The sequence below is a fragment of the Neomonachus schauinslandi genome, chromosome 1 (genome assembly GCF_002201575.2).
Source record: "Neomonachus schauinslandi chromosome 1, ASM220157v2, whole genome shotgun sequence".
Taxonomy (NCBI): Eukaryota; Metazoa; Chordata; class Mammalia; order Carnivora; family Phocidae; genus Neomonachus; species Neomonachus schauinslandi.
Genome location: NC_058403.1, coordinates 137851394 through 137870963, shown reverse-complemented (window position 1 = coordinate 137870963; position 19570 = coordinate 137851394). Strand labels below are relative to the sequence as shown.

The following is a 19570-nucleotide window of genomic DNA, read 5'->3' as shown; positions in this document are numbered from 1 at the left end:
CCCCCCCCCCCCCCCCGCCGGCTCGCCGCCTGCCCACCCCCGCGCCCCCAGCCCACCCTGTAAATTCCTCTGTGCGCCCGCCTGTCTGTTAAATTCCTTGTAACTTATGTATTTTTCCACTCCCGAAAAAGCACAGGCAAGCCCTGAACTGTAGAGCAGAGGAGAGCTACTCCTCGGGGAAGCCTTGGGTTGAGAAACTTTCCATTTGATAACTCTCCCCCACCCCCCCGCCACCATCCCTCTTGCAAAGCACTGGCCGAAGGGATTGATTGCATTTGCTCTGGAGTAAAAAAATCCAGCTTTCTGGATTCATTTACTTTTTAAACATTCTCTCAGGTCTGTATGCAACAGTCAAGAATTAGTGACTCCTGCCCCCAAGCACACACACAGAATCACACAGTGTACAGGATTTGATTTCAGGTCCTGATGGGAGAAAACAGCGTGGTCAAGAGTGGATGTGGGACTCAAGCTGAAATAGATTAAATTCCAGTTCTACTTCTTACCAGCTGTGTGATCTGGGATGAGTATTTAACCTCTCTGAGCCTCAGCGTTCTCATCCGTAGAATGGGGATATATTACTACCCACTTCAGTGGGTTGCTGTGAGCACCCCTCCCTCCCCGCAAAGTGCTTATATGGCGCTCAGTATGTATCCTGCAACAAGTCCTGTCTCATTTCATCCTCTTTATTTTTCACCGAGGGAAACAAGCCCTGGGAGGGGAGGCTGAGACCTGTCTGAGGCCGCAAAGCTCCAAACAATGGCTAGCACCCAACTCCCTGGGATCCCAGTCCACTGAAAATTACTTTGCTGTTCCCACAGCCTTGCACCCCGAATAGCCTGTTGGTGACCTTTGTCATCTCATGCACATACACACACACACACCACCACCACATAATTAAACACATATTTTGGGAAAACTGGTTAAGTGTGAAGGTTTTATATTTCCAAGGGCCTGTTTACACCAATATTAGCCCCTGCACAATCTCGGTAATTTATTAGAATAATTTTAAGAGAAAGAGACTCTTTTTTATACTTCCCATATTGACCCAACCTAGAGGAAGGAGAAACCTTTTAGCCTGTCCTAAAACACAGAGCAGGACAGATGCAAAATTTACAAATAAACTCAGGCAGAGAGCTTTCAAAGGGAGAGCCAATACACGTTGCAGCCACTTTGTGCAACTTGCTTCAACAAAGTACATCGAAGAAAGGAAACTGTGGAGGAATGAAAACACCCAACCTCCTCTAATACCTCTCCAGTCTTTACTTGCAATTCTCCCACAAAACAGGGCAGGCAAGCGGGTGGGCATGAGGGACAGTTTCCTTACCCCTTGCGGGGAAGAGCGCTGCCCCAGTCTCCTTTCCGTGGATAGTGCTGGAATGTTCATTGGCATCCAGGCCTTTTAGAAGCCTGTCAGGGGGCACCCCGCCCCATGCTGAACGGCTGCTGTCTCCAGGAGTTGCTAAGTGGCACTCATGGTGTAACATGAAAAGTATGCATCATACACACTTACCAAGTCAAAGACCCTTTTACGAAGGTACATTAAAACAATTTTCAGCCCAGCAAGCTCAGTTCTTGCTATTGAAAAGTCCAGGGCGATGGAGGGGTGAGATTTTGCTGAAACTATGTTTGTTATTCTCTTTCTCTCTCTTTTTCAAGTGGCCATCATTTCGTAGCAGAGGTTTATAAAGAAACCCTTTACAAAGACAACACACGTCTTCAGCAAGGAGCACAGAGGAATTTACAAAACATTTAACACACTGTCATTAAGATAGTTGTAAAGATACACAAAGCACCACATTATGTACCAACCTCTGTGTGCGTGCACTTACAGCTCCAAATGCTTGCTTAAGAGTCCCTTGGAAACTGGACTCATCCTGTATGCGATAATGGAGGTGACTGAAAAGGTGTCTGAGAAAACCTGAGGAAGCAGCTACATTTTGAAGCACAGCAGGAAGCATTAAGAGAGGAGAAACATGGCTCCCGGGCCAGGTGTGTGTATTCAGGTATCTGCTCCCCCAGCGGAGGGCATGCCACTGCCTGCCCCAGCATCTTTCCAAAGGGTAGGGTGCTCTGGTCACAAGGAGATGAAGATGGGGATGGTGTCTCCCAAATTCTGTTTACTCTCATTTCTTTCTTTTCTTTTTTTTTTAAGATTTTCTTTATTTATTTGACAGAGACACAGTGAGAGAGGGAACACGAGCAGGGGGAGTGGGAGAGGGAGAAGCAGGCTTCCCGCGGAGCAGGGAGCCCAATGCGGGGCTCGATCCCAGGACGCTGGGGTCATGACCTGAGCCAAAGGCAGACGCTTAACGACTGAGTAGGCACCCCTACTCTCAATTCTAAAGCTAGAGGATCAGCCTCATCTAGGAAGGGAAAAGACTGCTCCCTAATTTCTACCCTCAATATTATGTCATGGCATAAAAACAATCATAAAGTGTGCGGGGTGGGTGTGGGGGGGGTAGGGTTAAGAGATTGGGTGTTTTCTTTCTTTGCACGAGTGAGAAAATTTTAAATTTATAATCACCTTGGGGTTCTCTTAACTGTAGAGGAATAAACTTGGGCTTTTGAATGCTCATCTTTTATTTCAATCCGTGTGAATAGAATATTGTGGGTTTCTTATAGTGCAACAACACTCACTAATCTATTCATCATTTCTCATCATGAGTTAATTATGCTGATGGCAACTATTAGAGCTATTATTTAATCCAAGTATTAATTTATAAAGCAGCCCCCAAATTTAGCCACATGTTTCTTATCATGTCTTCATCAGGAAATCTAATTCTTATACTTCTGGAAAACCAGTCTTCCTGCAAATTCTTCATCTTAAGTAAAATTTAGGAAGGATATACAAATAAGCCACTTCTTTAAATAACATATCCATGTACGATAAAGATTAATGAGTAGGTAGAAGGTAAAAAATGGCCTAGTTAATTTGGGGATAAATGAAGTTTAAATTATTAACGCCTCTTTTAAACATTAATCCAACAGTTGGAAGAAACCTTTCCCAAATATTCTCTTGGTACGGCATAAAATAACATTCTGATATGTGTCCTCTCTTCTGTTTTGTGTTTGATCAATGATAAAAGAAACTCTACTAAAAGTCTTTCCAACCACAAACAAAAAAGCAAAAGTTTGAGACCAAAATCCACTTTGTTTCAGAGTAACCGTATATTTGTCAGTGTGACACAGCACATTTGAAACCCATAATCATAAAACAAAAATTTATAGCCAAGGTTCAGGGTCTACATCTGTTTCTCTGGTTTTCGTATAGCAATTACCCACTGGACAATCCAGAAAGAAACACCATGAATCATGCTCTGCAAACATGTTTGAACTGGAGAGTTTTATGTAGGAAGAGCAGGCATCTCTCTGTGTACCATACTGAAGCCAGCCATGTTCAAAATTGGTCAAATGCCTTGTGATGTCTAAATAAAAAGATTCTCACAGGCGCAGACATATCCACCCAAGTGCAGGCAGACGTGGGGGTGCAGTGGAGGGAGGTAGACACGTATCATTTGAAAAGACACACCTGCCTCTTCCATGTTTTTTGGGTTTGCTTTGTTTTTATTTATTTGTTCGTTTTGTAACCGTTAATCTCATATAAACTCCTCTTGCCACAGTTTTGCCAGAAAAATAGATGGCTAGCCCTGAGTGATGTGTATGTTTCGGCCGGGAAGCCAAGGCAGGGATGGGCTGCCAGCATAAGGTGAGTGTTGAGGCTGTTCCTGGGGCTTCTATGCCACCAGGCAGAGCGGCTTGCTGTGCTGCTGGCTGGGAGAAGTTCTAACACTCATCAACACATGGAAACTGCTTCTGGCCCTTCCATCTGAACACCTCCTAACGTACCAGGACTGTTGACGGCCACGGATCTTATAGCAGAAGACACCAAAGCGCTCCGCAAACAGGAATTCGCAGAGTGTATCTACGCATCTGTGTAGAGACTGGGTCTTCTCAGAATCCCAAGGAACATCTGTTCTTCCTCAAAAATGTTTCTCCATCTTGAGCGTTGGCCACTGTGTCCTTCTTTCATTTGGTTTCTTTCTCCCCAGCTTCCTGTTTTTTTCCAGTTTCCTCAATGAAGTCTTCCCACCCGGGTACTTACAAACACCATTCCCCAAGACAAGGGGCACACTTCTCCCTTTCCACCCTTGATTTGTTTTCTCTAGCACTTCTCTGTTTTTGCTGTGCATGACTCATGACTCATAAAGACATCTCTTCATCTCCAACAGTTTCTGTTGGTCCCAACTTGAAGCTTAAAGACTTGCCCTCTTGAATGCCTCACTGTGGAATCCCTCAGTTTGGGAGAAACCTATCTTTGTTTTTTTTTTTCCCCTCTCATTTTGATTTTTTTTTTAAGTAATATACATTTTGCAACAACATGGATGGATCTTGAGAGTATAATGCTAAGTGAAATAAGACAGTCAGAGAAAGACAAATACCATATGATTTCACTCATACATGGAATCTAAGAAACAAAACAAATGAACAAAGGGAAAGAAAAAAAAGAGACAAACCAAAAAAAAAAAAATAGACTCTTAATTATAGAGAACAAACAGATGGTTACCAGAGGGGGAGGGGGATGGAGGGATGGGGGAAATAGGTGATGGGGATTAAGAGTACACATATCTTGATGAGCACTGAGTAATATATGGAATTGCTGAATCACTATATTGTACACCTGAAACTAATATAACACTGTATGTTAGCTACACTGGAAATAAAAAATTAAAAAAAAAAGTAGTACACCTTCATAAAAACTCATAGTCTGGCCTAGAAGATACAAAGTAAAAAGTTGCTGGCCATATATTTGTATGTCTTTTCAGGGGGTTGTTGCTTTTGCACAAACATGATAAAAACACATACTGTTCTGTAACATTTTTCTATTTAGCAATATTTCTTGAAATCCCTTCATAATAAATAGTGCATGTAGAACTCTCACTAAAAAAAACAAAAACAAGAGACATCTGGGTGGCTCTGTGGGTTGAGTGTCGGAATTAAAATGTTAACAGATTTCGGCTCAGGTCATGATCTCAGGGTCCTGGGATTGAGCCCCGACTTGTGCTCCATTCTCAGTGGGGAGTCTGCTTGAGGATTCTCTCCCTTTGCCTCCCCCTACGTTTGCATGCACATGCGTACTCGCTCTCTCTCTCAAATAAATAAATCTAAAAAAAACCCTAAAAAACAAAAATAAAAAACCAAAAAAAAAAGAAGCTGAACAGTATCTCTTTATATTAATGAACTGTAATTCATTTGGCCAATGCTCACCTATTGAGCAGTTAACTTGTTTCCAGGTTTTCAGTGTTTAAGAAACCCTGTGGGTATGTGTACCAAAATATTGCTGAGTAAAATTCTAGTAGCAGTATGCCCTATCAAAGACGATGGGCATGATCACACAAATTTGTACTCCACAATGGTTGTGTTAATAAATACTCCCCTTTTAGGGGTGCCTGAGTGGCTCAGTCATTAAGTGTCTGCCTTCGGCTCAGGTCATGTTCTCAGGGTCCTGGGATCGAGCCCCGCATCGGGCTCCCTGCTCCACAGGAAGCCTGCTTCTCCCTCTCCCACTCCCCTGCTTGTGTTCCCTCTCTCACTGTGTCTCTCTCTGTCAAATAAATAAAATCTTTAAAAATAAATAAATAAATAAATAAAAATAAATAAATACTCCCCTTTTGTTCTAAAATAGGGGAGTAAAAAAGTAAACTTTTTTCTGTTTAGGATCAGAGGAAATATATTAGGTTTTGTAGGCTATACAGTTTCTGTTGCAACAGCTCAGTACTGCCGTCATAGTATAAAGGAACCATATATGTATATGGGTGTGTTCAATAAAACTTTATTTACAAAAACCGGCAGTGGACTGGCGTGAACCCATGGGCTGTAGTTTGTCCACTTCTGTTTGAAACCATTTCTTAACAATTCCACTGAATTTTTTTTTAAAGATTTTATTTATTTGAGAGAGAGAGAGAGAGAAAGAGAGAGAGCATGAAGGGGGGAGGGTCAGAGGGAGAAACAGACTCCCCGCCGAGCAGGGAGCCCGATGCGGGACTCGATCCCGGGACTCCAGGATCATGACGTGAGCTGAAGGCAGTCGCTTAACCAACTGAGCCACCCAGGCGCCCTTCACTGAATTTTATATTGCTTTGTTTCTCTCTCTTTAAAACCCAGCTCTATTCATTGGGGTTCTGTTAACATTTTAATCTTCCCTCTCCTTTAAAAGCTTTACCCAGTTCCAACTTGTATACGACGTGAAGAATGATATGGCTCTTTTATTATATTACTTCATCCAGAATCCTCTCTTCTTCTCTCTTGGCTCATTATTTCCCACTTTCCTACTTCACCCTCTTCACGTCCTTAAGAAGGGGTGCAGGATTGCATATCCCCTTCAGGTGAGCCCAGATGCCTCTGTACTTTCTTTCCTCCACCACCAAACCCTGCTTTAAAGTCCATTATTTCCACCAACCCCTTTTCCCCCCTAATATTTGATGGCAGTATTGAGGAGATGGAAAATATAACAATGACTCCTGAGAGTAAATGCCATTGGCACCACAACGCTACAACTTGCCCATGATGTCCCTGTATTATTCTGCCTGAATTACTTTTTCTCTCTCATCTCAATACATCTTCCAATGAGCTAAGAGTAGATGTGCCGCCTCGTTGGCAGAGGGCTTAAAAGAACAGTGAGACTCTTTTCCCTGATGGAAAGAAGCATAAAGGATTCTGAGAGTGCTTTGTAATTATTTCACGTTAATATTATTAATAAAGGAGAATGTCTCTAACTGGATGCCTACCTTAATACTTAATTCAGCGCTTCATTTTTTTGAGATCAAATGTATGAAGAGAGGCTATTAGTTGGCTCTTAAACTGTACTGTTTAAATTAACTAAAATTCAGTACAACTAAGAACTTTGTTCCTCAGTCACACTAGCCACATTTCAAGGGCTCAAAAGCTTCATGTGGCTAGTGGCTACCATGTTCATGGGACAGCACAGATATAGCATTTTCACCATCACAGAAAGTTCAATTGGGCCACAGTGCTCTGAAAGCTCAGCTTAGTGATCAGAGAGATGCATGGTGGGTGGCACCATAGAATCTGGACACCCACTGACTGCATGAGAACCTACCATTTTCCTCTTACAAGCTGTGTGGCCCTGGGCAAATTACCTAACCTCTACATGCCTTAATTCCCTCACCTGTAATTAATATCACAATTACAGGTGAGGGAATTAAGGCATGTAGAGGTTAGGTAATTTGCCCAGGACAACTGTATCACCAATTGTGGTATTAATGATAAATACATTAAAAGGTTGTGGTAAAGATTAAATGAGGTAATACAAGTAAGAAGCATGGACAACATTGCCTGAGATATAATAAATACTTAAAAAGTGTTAGTGGAATGTCTGCAAGACGAAAATGAAGTAGGGGACACATAGCGCTAACACTGTTGCTGCCAGGCACAGAGACTATTCTGTCAGGGAAGTCAATTTTCAATCAGGATGCACATTTCAGCGTCTGGGGTCCAGGAAGATGCAATTAGGACAAGTTCCCCAAGACATTGTGCTGTATATGTCTGGTTAAGTAGCACTACATTGAAGCATTTTTATATATTTGTTTAAAAGAGAATGGTTTCTTTTATTTTACAAATCAGACACTGAGTCAGAATGGCAATGAGTTCTTTTACAAGCCCCACCCTGTTCTCTCCTGTGGGGGGCAGGACATATGTCACATGACTTGCTGTTTTCTGCAGAAATGGTATTCAGCCTCAGGAGCACCAAGGCCAATTATGGTTAATTAAGTGACAAGGATTGTGTAAGACAGAAGACTTGCATTATTTATCTATCTTATCTTTCCATCCATCCATCCATCCATCCATCCCATTCTCCTACTCATTCATCTACTTCACCTATCTGCCCACTCATCCATTTACCCATCTAACAATCCATCTGCCTTCCTAGTTATCTACCCAACTACTTGTCCATCAATCCATCTACTCATCCATCTACCCATCTACCCATTCTCTGACCCATCATCTACCCATGATCTAACGATAAAAAGTGATGAAGAAAGTATGGCTTTTCAAACACGCAACATATAGAGTAGAAAGAGGGGCAAAAGTAAAGCTTCTCAGATTATGCATATGCATTTCTCTAGACTCCTTGAAAAGGATTTCCTGATGAGATGTGCTGGCAGAAATAAGGTCAAAGGCACAGGCCACTGGAGATTTTAGTCAAACAAGTTTTATAAATCAGGTTGTGGCTGGGGAGCCCCTCAGATCTAACACACAGCTCTCTAAGAGCATTTTAGGATTTGAAATGCTAATGAAGCTGAGTTCTATTAGCAACACAAAAGTTTTTGACTCTGAGGGAAAGCTAAAGGCTCAAAAGGAATTTCCATTGGATTCTACAGGGAAAGGGAATGTAAAAAGTAGCAAATACATCAGAGAGGTCATTGGAGAGGGACTGGAGTTTAAATTCATCCTGGTGTCTGACAGAGAAAAAAGCAAATAAAAAAGCCCAATGTGATTTAATGGAAATTGAGGGTAACATAAAGTCAAGTAGAAATCTGTGTGAAATTTCTGTTGGGGAAACAATGATATGTATATATGTACCTTACACACACACAGTATGAATACATTATAAATATTTTTGATGAAAAAATAAAATTCTCTCTCCTCCTTTCAAATTGCAGAGTATAAAGCCACCTTCTGAACATCTACCTCAACCAAGGGCTTTGAAAACTTGTGTTTGAGAGGATACCATGGTGTCTTCCTAAATTAATTTTTGACATTTTGTCATTGTTTTCTTTTTTGTTTTGAGTTAGAGATGCTTCAAAAGAGATTAGCAAAGATTTTTCAGAAGCAATACTTCTAAAATTTAAGGTAACGCGTATAAGCAGGGGAGGGCAAGCAAAGGAAAAAATAGACAGAAATATGAAATATCTCCTCTCTCTGTTCCAGGAAATGCAATGATAAAAGGCAAGATCACTGCAGTGATTCCCAAAGCACTGCAATTCTAGGGCTTCATACCTAGGGCTACCTAATGAAAATTTCTCAAGGTCTGGTAAAGTAATCGGCATTTTGATCAAGGTCCTTAGGTACTTAACCTGCACACTAAAGTGTCAGACTTCTGCTATGATGGGACATTCCATTTGGTGAATGCCAACAAACAGGAAACCCTGCAGAGGATTAGGTGTTAAGAAAGACTGCGAGGACTGGAAATGGGCAGAGCTCTGACTTTGGGTAATCTTATCATCTTTCTGAGCCATACTTAGTCTTCTCGTATATGAAGATAATGTCTACTTCCAGTGATAATGTCTAGTTTAAAGGAAGCTAAGGTTGAAGAATGAAGTGAAACAGTGTATGAGGAAAATTCTAAATGTCTAAAGTATTATGGAACATTAGGCATTACTATTCACACATTAGGTGAAAATGGACAAAAAAACATTTTCCACTCTTCAACAAACTGTGGAAAACTGCTAACTCCAGCCTCCCATCTAATTCGGAACCCCCTTTAAGAATCCACAGATTCTTAGCTGAGCACATGGCTACACAGAGAGAGGCCACAGTGCCCAGCATCCTTTCCAGCTAGGTGTGGCTCTCACGTGAACATGTTCTCAGCAACAAAACGTGATCAGAAGTGCTGGGCCCTAGTTCCGTGTCACTTCCTTAAAAAGTAAACTTTCTACCTCCCACTTGCTATTTCCCCCCTTCCGTGCCAACTGGAAAGCCATGAGACCCTGTGTAGCCCATACAGATGAAGACAGCAGTGCAGGGGAAGGCAAAGCCATAAGATGCAAGAAACTGGAGACCCTGACCGCCCATTGCCGCCCTACCCACCGGGATTACTTGTCTCTAGACAGTTACACGAGAGAAAAAATAAACTTCTATCATATTTATGCTGTCATAGTTTTGGGTATCTTTTATTTATTTATTTATTATTTTTTTTATTTGACAGAGAGAGAGATAGCGAGAGCAGGAACACAAGCAGGGGGAGTGGGAGAGGGAGAAGCAGGCTTCCTGCGGAGCAGGGAGCCCGATGTGGGGACTCGATCCTGGGACTCCGGGATCATGATCTGAGCCGAAGGCAGACGCTTAACGACTGAGCCACCCAGGCGCCCAGTTTTGGGTATCTTTTAAAATCAAGTTTAGTCTATATCTAAATTAATCAGACCTCGTTTGATGTGTTTAAAATTGAAAATAGGAGAAAGGATCATCTTGGTATACCCTTCTGCAATTAACCGCCCAGCCCCTTCGACATGTGCCTTGTGTTAAAGATCTGCTTTTCTTCCCTAGTTGGGCCAGGCTCCTCTCTCCTCTCCCACTGTGAGGACTGGTCAGTGGCAGGGGAACGCGGCGGATTTCCACTACCCTCTGTGCTCCAGATCCAGACACAAACGGCTGAGTTTTTCATTTGCATTTCTGTGGCACAGACAGAAGGTGAGAAAGCTCCTCAGAAGCTCTCATTTCTAACTCTGGACATTACCAGCGGCTTCCCAGGAAATCCTGCCATTCAGGCTCGGCTGGGTCTAGCCACCTGGGCTGTGCTTGGACAGGGCGGTAACCCTCAGAACTCTAAGACTGTCCTGTATGTAGAATAATTTGTGGCAAACCCGAAGGAGTAAGGGCAGGCTAGTGTAACAAAACTGAGCCTGGAGATCTAACTTTCCACTAACAGCTTGTGAGAACTTGTCCAGTCTAATCAGTAATGTGAGGAGGTTGCTGTAACTCCCAGTGGCAAGTACATGGCTCAGGGGCTCCCTATAAGCTCGGGACAGACTTGCTAAGGTGTGTTCCTCAGAAAGATCCCAGCAAGGCGACTCAATGCCACACCAGCTCAGAGGTTGGTGGCCTCCAAGGGCCCAGTCCAGCCTACCTCCTGTCGTAGAATAAAAGTTTGATTGGAGCACAGCACACTCACATGTATTTGTTTGCATACTATCTAGGCTGCTTTTGCAAAACAACAGAGTCGAGTGAGACAGTATGTCCCACAAAGATGAAAATATTTATTATGATCTGGACCTTTGCAGAAAAAACTGGGTGAGTGCGGCTCCAGGCATTCACTACCAATCTAGTCGAAGTAGGCTTTGAAGATGAAATCTACTGGCAATCTTAAAACTGGATAGTATTGAGGGTTTCCTCACTGTTTAAGATTCTTAATTTAAATACCTAAGAACCAGGCGCCTGGGTGGCTCAGTTGGTTAAGCATCTGCCTTTGGTTCAGGTCATAATCTCAGGGTTCTGGGATCAAGCCCCCCCTTGGGCTTCCCACTCAGCAGGGAGCCTGCTTCTGTCTCCCTCTGCTGCTCCCCCTGCTTGTGCTCTCTCACTCTCTTTCCTGCTTTCAGTCAAATAAATAAATGAAATCTTTTTTAAAAAATTTAAAAAATAAAACATGCCAAATACACCTCTTTAGTGTCTTTGAGTTTATCTTTGCTCTGCCTGGAATATCTTGTTCAGATATAAACATGACTTATTCCATCCCTTTCTTTTGGTCTTTCTGAATATGTTGACTTGATTGAGACACCAATGATCCTAAAAAACAAGGCCCCTAGGTCATGTCCATGACTTTCTGTCCCTTGATCCTCTATTTTAAAATTTATAGCCTGGCAAACACTTATTCTTTATTGTATATCTCTCATAATGGAAAGTAATCTCCTCGAGGGCAGCAACTCTATCGAATTCACTGCAATGACCCTAATAATAAGAACATTACATGACACATAGTAATCCTTCAACAAATGTTTGTCAATGAATAAACGAGTGAATATGTTCATTCACAAATAACCCTTCTCGGCAGACACTGCTTAGTAAGTAGAACCACGTAAAACTTGGTAAAAATTTAAAATTGGCACCAACTATGATCTATGGTTTCAAAGCAATTAGAATGGCCCTGCTATAAGCAAAACAAAATTAGGACTAATTATTAAATGGTATCATTTAAAAACTGAAATCTATGGCATAAGCCTTGTGCTTTTAACTCAATGATAAAGAAGTTCAACCCATATATACAGACCAGAAGTCTTTTTTTAAAAAAGAGCAAGCACACTTAGATATCCATTGTAAAAAAAAAACCCAACAAACAAAACAATATGATTTGATCCATATCTGACACTATACACAAAAATTAACTCAACATGGATCATGGGCCTAAATGTAAAACATGAAGGTGTATATAAACTTTTAGAAGAAAAAAAAATAGGAGAAAGTCTTGTGACCTTGGGTTGGGCTCATGTTTCTTAGAAATGACACCAAAGTATGACATAATAAATGAAGTTAATAATGTGGATCTTATCACAGTTAAAAACTTCTATTTTTTGAGGGGTGCCTGGCTGGCTCAGTTGATAGAACATGTGACTCTTGACCCTGGGGTCATGTGTTCAAGCCCCATGTTGGGCATGGAGCTTACTTAAAAAAAGACAAAACAAAATACTTCTATTTATGGAAAGATCCTGCTAAAAGAATGAGAAGATGAATAAAAAACTAGGAGGAAACTATGCAAAACATATATGAGATAATGAAGTTCTATACAGAATAAAGAAACTCAAAATCAAAAATAACAAAGCAAACCCCTTACCCTCGCCCCAAGTCGAGTGAGCAATTTGAACAAAAATGTCATCAAATATATGGATGGCAACTAAACACATGAAAAGACATCAATATTATTAGTTACTAGGGAAATGCAAATTCTAACCACAATGAGATACCGCAGTGCATCTACTGTAATCACTAAAATGAAAAAGCTTACCACATCAAATGTTACTGTGGATGTGGAGAAACAGAAACTCTCATCCAGTATTAGAAGTGTAAAATCATAAAACGATTTTTTCCAGCCAAAAACTGGAAACAATCCAACTGCCCCTCAACAGGTGAATTGATCAACTGTGGTATTTTCAGACAATGGAAAACCCTTGGCAATAAAAAGAAATGAACTACTGATACATGTGATAACCTAGAATGAATTTTATAATAATTATGCTGAGGGAAAGAAGACAGACACAAAATAGTATTTAGTGTATGATTCCATTTACATAAGGAAATTCTAGAGAATTCAAACTAATATATGGTAGCGGAAAGCAGATCAGCGGTTGCCTAAAGACAGGGTTTGGGAAAATAGAGAGGGGAGGGAGGATAGGATTAAAAAAAAACAAAACAAAACACATGGGTAAACTTCTAGGGGTGGTGGTGGATATGTTCATTTTTTAAAAATTGAAATATCACTGACATATAACATTAGTTCAGGTGTACAACATAATGATACAATTTATGGATATATTGTGAAATGATGACTATACTAAGTCTAGTTAAGATTCATCATCACACATAGTTACACATCTTTTTCTTGTGATGAGAACTTTTAAGATCCACTCTCTTAACTTTCAAATATAAAATACAGTATTGTTAACTGTAGTCACCAGGCTATATGTGACATATCCAGGACTTACTTTACAACTGGAAGTTTGGACTTTTGATGACCTTCACCTATCTCTTCCACGCACCACCCTCTGCCTCCAGCAATCCCCAATCTGTTCTCTGTATCTATGAGCTTGGTTTTTGTTTTTAGACTTCACATATAAATGAGATCATATGGTATTTGTCTTTCTCTGTCTCACTTGCTTCACTTAGCTTAATGCCCTCAAGGTCTACCCATGTTATTTATTGCAAATGGCAAGATTTCCTTTTTTTATGGCTGAGTAATACTCCACTGTGTTTATATACCACATCTTCTTTATCCATTCATCCACTGATGGACACTTAATTTCTTCCATGTCTTGGCTACTGAAATAATGCTGCGGTGAACAGGGGGTATAGATATCCTTTCAAGTTAGTGTTTTTGTTTTTGTTTTTTTCAAGTTAATGTTTTTATTTCCCTTTGATAAATACCCACAATACTGGATCATATGGTAGTTCCATTTTTAATTTTTTGAGGAATCTTCATACATTTTTCCATGGTGGCTGCACCAATTTATATTCCCACCAACAGTGCACAAGCGGTCCCCTTTTCCCACATCTTCTCCAACACTTATCTCTTGTCTTTTTTGTAGTATCCATTCTAACAGGTATGAGGTGATACCTCGTTTTGGTTTTGATTTGCTTTTCCCCGATGATTGGTAATATTGAGCATCTTTTCATGTACCTGTTGGCCATCTGTTTTTCCTCCATGGAAAAAGCTCTATTCAGACCCTCTCTTCATTTTTAAATTAGATTATTTATTTATTTTTTTGCTATTGAGTTGTAGGAGTTCTTTATATATTTTGAATATTAAGCCCTTAGTAGATACATGATTTGCAAATATTTTCTCCCATTTGGTATACAGCTTTTTCATTTTGTTGATCGTTTCTGTTGCTGTGTATGTTCATCACTTTGATTATGGTGATGGTTTCACAGGTATATACGTATGTCAAAACTTACCACATTTTACACTTTAAATATGTGAAGTTTAATGTCAATCATACCTCAATAAAACTGTCATAGAAAGCAGTATTTAACAAAATATTTAACAACCAGTATAGTACAGACATTAATCCATGGGGATAATGTTGGCCATGCCAATGTATTGCAACTGACTACCAACCAGCTGTGGTCACAAAGGTCTTCATGGTTTTCTGGGAAACAAAATTTAAGACCACAATGAAATAGCACAATATACCCATCAGCATGGCTAAAATTAAAATGAACAAACAAGCAATGATACCAAGGGTATGCAAAGATATAAGAAATCTGGATTTTCATACACGGCCAATGGGAATGGAAATTTGTGTAACTATTATGGAAAACCATTTGTGAACATCTACTGAAATCCGACATTCTTTGAACTCTAGGATGTGGTGCTCCATCCCTACGTATATACTCAATAGAAACATGTTTGTATGTTTATGTAAAAGCCATGTGTAAAAAATGGTCATAGCGGCACTAATTATAATAGCCCCAAACAGAAAACTACCCAAGTATATATCAATGGTAGCATGAATAAAAAAAATATGATGTGTTCATGCAATACAATTCTACCCAGCCATGAGAACGAGTGAAGTTCACTGTATTCAAGTGCGGATGAATGCCACAACATAATATTGAGTGGAAAAAAAACCAGACATACACAAAAAAGTACAACTCTATGATTCTATTTATATAAAGATAAAAAACAGGCCTTAGTAATCTGTGCTATTAGAAGTTAAGACACCCGTTACTCCTGTGTCAGGACTGGTGAACAAAGGAAGGTACAAAGTGGCTTTTGGTGTTCTGGTCACATTCTGTTTCTTGATCTGGGTGCTGGTTAAATGTTCAGTTGTAAAAAACATCCCATCATATTGTATACTTATGATTTATGCATGTCTATGTATATTGCAATAAAAGTGTTAACTTAAAAAAATAGAGTGGGTGGGACACATGACTCACAGAATTTTTAAATAAAAATCCCCTTAATTGGTCCTTGTATTAAAGAAATTTGAGAACAACTATTCCAGTCAACAATCTTGAGAAGGTAAGGAGTTTGTACTATAAGCAGGCCAAATGCTGGGGGTGAGAGGAAAAGAGGAGGCAAGGAGTCACTAAAGAACTAGCTTTGAATATTTCACTCTAAAGTACAAAGAGCATTTTGGTGAAAACTTATGTCAGCATCTATATAACTAGGTCCCTTGGTTAATAGCAACACCTAAGGAAGAAATACCAAAACCTTAATATATCAGCACATAATGTTTATCTTTTAAATAAATATCTAAGAAATTAAATGCAGGAGAGAAAAGGGAATGAGGCATAGAGGACAAAGGAAAAAGCAAATATCAATTTTCTTCTAGGTAACTCTCTGCTATCAATTCTCCACTAAGATGCACCTTGATCACAAGGGATTACTAGAAGCCAAGAGCCATTAGATAATTTACAGTCATTTCCAAGGAGTCTCCAGTTCTGGAATTCCCCATACTGACTGTTTCTCATGCTACCTACAATTCCTCACTAACAGATACTTTTTAAGGCAGAACTGGCTCTTCCACTTGCCGCTTATCATTTCCCCAAAGTCAGCTAGCTGCTCCCACCCTCTTCCTCACCCAGCCTCCTGGAGCTCCTGGGTTCCTGCTGCACAGCCCCTGCTGGACCGGAGTCTTTTCTGTATTGTCCCCATTCCTTAGAGCCCCCCCCCCCCCAGTTATCTCTCCCAGTAATCTCTGCGCCTGTCTGACCTGTTGAGTTTGGATACTTTGGGACCTCCTCTCTGGATGCCGAGGGGTCACCATCCTTTACGCCAGTAAATTTTCCCTTTTGATAGCAACCCGTCTAGACAAAGGGGTACAGGCAAGGCCCTCGAGGGCAACTTTTGGCCTTAATTTAGAGTACTGGCCAACCCAGGCAGTACTATTCTTTGGCCTCTTTGTGACTCTTTGGGAGATATTTTTGCTTGCCTTTAAGACTGGGGGTACTGCTTGCATTTGGGGGTGGTACTAGAATGTCAGCTGTTCTATGCAATGAAGAATTACCTACATCCCACGCAACTTTTTACAATTTTTTATAACGATTTTATTTATTTATTTGAAAGAGAGAGAGTGGGAGAGAGCACAAGAGCAGCGTGAGGGGCCGAGGGAGAAGCAGACTCCCCACCCAGCAGGGAGCCCGATGTGGGACTTGATCCTGGGATTCCAAGTTCATGACCTGAGCCGAAGGCAGACGCTTAACCGACTGAGCTACCCAGGTGCCCCCAACACAACTTTAGAATGCAGGTAATTCATAAAAGTAAATAACCTGAACCTAGAAACAAATTCTTTCTTATACAATACACACAAACTGTTTCTTTGCATGGTTTTAATAGGTACTGGATCTTCCAAGATGCAAGAACCTTGTGCACCGAGGGATTATATTTTGTATTGTACAGAATTTTACCAAGTATTCATCATCACAGAAAATAGCTTTGATTCACCAAAACCACACTTCTATAGGCCTGCCTTGTAGCTCCTGCTTTCATACTGGTTCTACATAAGGGTATGAGCATTTGTTACCTCATCTTGACTTCCAGTATAGTCAGGCCCAAACATTCACTTATTAAAATATAAATTAATCTATTATAAATAACTTTTACTTTTCATTTATATTATCACTGGATATTATGCTGATTTCTTAAAAAAGGTTCTGTGCAGAGAGTATATTATTTCAGAATGGTATAATAAGTGTTATAAAATATTTAGTATATAAAGGAGATACTGGGTCTGAAAGGGTTGGAATCCACTTATTTAGAGAAATAGCTCCACTTCCCTCTGAAACATTTTCAAATGTTTCTATAAAATCTTGATTCTTTATGCCAAATATAGGCTGACCTTTGCCCACTGTGGAACTAGTAAATATTTAACACCTGGCTCTCTGTGGGGGAGAAGCCCTGATTTGCAGCATTTGCTGATTTCCATGGTGTAAATACTCTGACCATAGCCAATTTCAAGAATCATCTAACATGACAGCACTGGACACAGAGTTGGGTAAAGATACCAAAAATCAGCTCCTACGAACTTTTACAAGTAAGAGGACCCCATCACCCATTAGTAATCAAATTTCTGCTTAGATACCACCCCGATTTTTTCTACATTTTCTCTAACGAAGCTCAGGGGAGCATGAAGCAAATTAAGCAAAGAATAAATAAATGGAACAAACAAGTCACACCTGATATGGGTAACAACCGCTCCCTCTAGACTCAGAGAGTTCACTGCTCCAAGAACCAAAAGAAATAAAGACAAGCATGAGTTAAATAATTCTTTATAAAATCAGCTGCAATCAGTTGAGATTCCAGGATAGAAAGAAATAGCTTGTTCAGACGAGAACTAGGGGACATAACACTATGTTCCTAGCATTTATTCTGCTGCTGGTTTGAAAGAAAACACTGGAGACACATTTGTGAAACCATTCAAGGGCAGCACCTGGGAAAGCATCATTTGATTAGCCAGGCAATGGAAATGGACGGGCTGCCGACTAGGCCTACTTGGTTGTACCTTAGCTTGTAAACGGGTGCTGCTAGATCAAAAGAAGGGCAACCTGCTGTGAGCAGTGGGATAACCCACATTCAGTTGTCCTGTTATTGGTTAATTTCAGGACTGGGTGTCCAGGCCGTTTTGGCCAGAGTACAAAATCTCACCAGCAGAGAATGATGATGGATTATGGGCTAACAGAATGGATGATAACAAGAACTGGACTGGTGTAAATGGTGCTCCAACATGAGAAAGTGATCAAGATCTGCAACAACGGGAAACTGTCCAGTGTAAACACATGCATGTCTGATTTAGAATTTGTTTAGGACCATAATTAGCATTACTTCCATTGTTTCTGCAAGTCCTGACAAAGAACACTGACAATTTTCTGGGATGTGAAAGTAAGACCCCATTGTATAAAAGGCATTGAAGTATTTTCTGTACACAAAGGGACATGAACAGTGAGGTTTCTGGAGAACAGACGTGGGGAGTTGCTCAGCTGGCTTGGATGTGGACCCCAGGTTCTACTGGCTACTTTAAAGCCTGCTTATTATTGGAGAGGACACTAGCACAAAGTCCTTTGTAATAAAGAAAGCAAAATTTTATACCGTCTACACTCCGTATACCTTTTTAGTGCTTTCGAGTATTCAGAAATTTCAAGCACAGTCCCAATTTAGAGATTCCAACGGCCAGTGTTAAAAAAGATCCGATTTGGGGGTTTCGCATCTATGAATCCTGAATATTCAAGTTGATCGGAAGAGGTCCTTCTACCCCATGGCACTAGAGAGTTAACACGATTGTGAATAACGTCTTGAGTTTATGATGAATGCGTTCCAGACATGCAGAAGTTTACGGTGACTGTCAACCAGGAAAATGTGCAACCCCAGCAGATAATGGCAGATGGTGTGTGATCTGATGAGGGGGAAGAAGGTTTGCAGAACCTTCACGAGCAGATGCTCAACGACAAAAGCAAAGTCAGTTGTATGGCCTCTCAGGAAAACAATACGAAAATAAAGGTAAAACATTTTTTTTGTCATGTCAGTAGAAGACACTTGTGAGCTACACATTTTTCCTCCGGTCTCAAGGAACAAGGGAGAGCGAGCTCATGGCAGCGGGCTGAGGCCAGAGGGTCCCAGGTCATCAGAATCACAAAGAACCTGCCTCACCAGCACTCTCGTTCTTGGACATTTAACAGCATCGTAGTTTCTGTTGTTGCATTTTATATGCTGTGGTGGCATTTATAATGTCATCACTTGCTTTGCCTGCTCTGTGGACCCAGGAGGTCTTCTCGTAACAATTCCTTAACGGTAAAAGAACTTCTGGTAACGCTGGGGATGCATGAATTCCAACTTTCTTGTGGCAACTGTCCGGAGTGAGCACCAGTTGTCTGCAGCCCATTAAGTGAGGTGCTACTGTGGAGTCAAGAAGGGAGGGGACAAGACGAAAGGGGACAGCTGCCATGTTCGTGTCCTTGGTTGGGTTCTCCCAGAGACAGATACTGAGATAAGGTTTTCAGTGCACAGAGTGTATTTGGGGGATCCCGGGAAGCGGTGAAGGGACAGAGAGCTACAGGGCGTGGTACTGAGAAGGAGTCATTGTGGGCAAGTGGAGTTCAATCTATCTGAGCATCTTGGGCAAGAGTG

At 40.8% G+C, this 19570-nt stretch overlaps 1 protein-coding gene across 2 annotated transcripts in view; it reads right to left on the bottom strand.

Moving 5' to 3' along the window:
* RARB (retinoic acid receptor beta) overlaps nucleotides 1-19570 on the bottom strand; it is a 385733-nt gene that overhangs the window by 167840 nt on the left and 198323 nt on the right. The gene's annotated exons all lie outside the window — the stretch shown is intronic.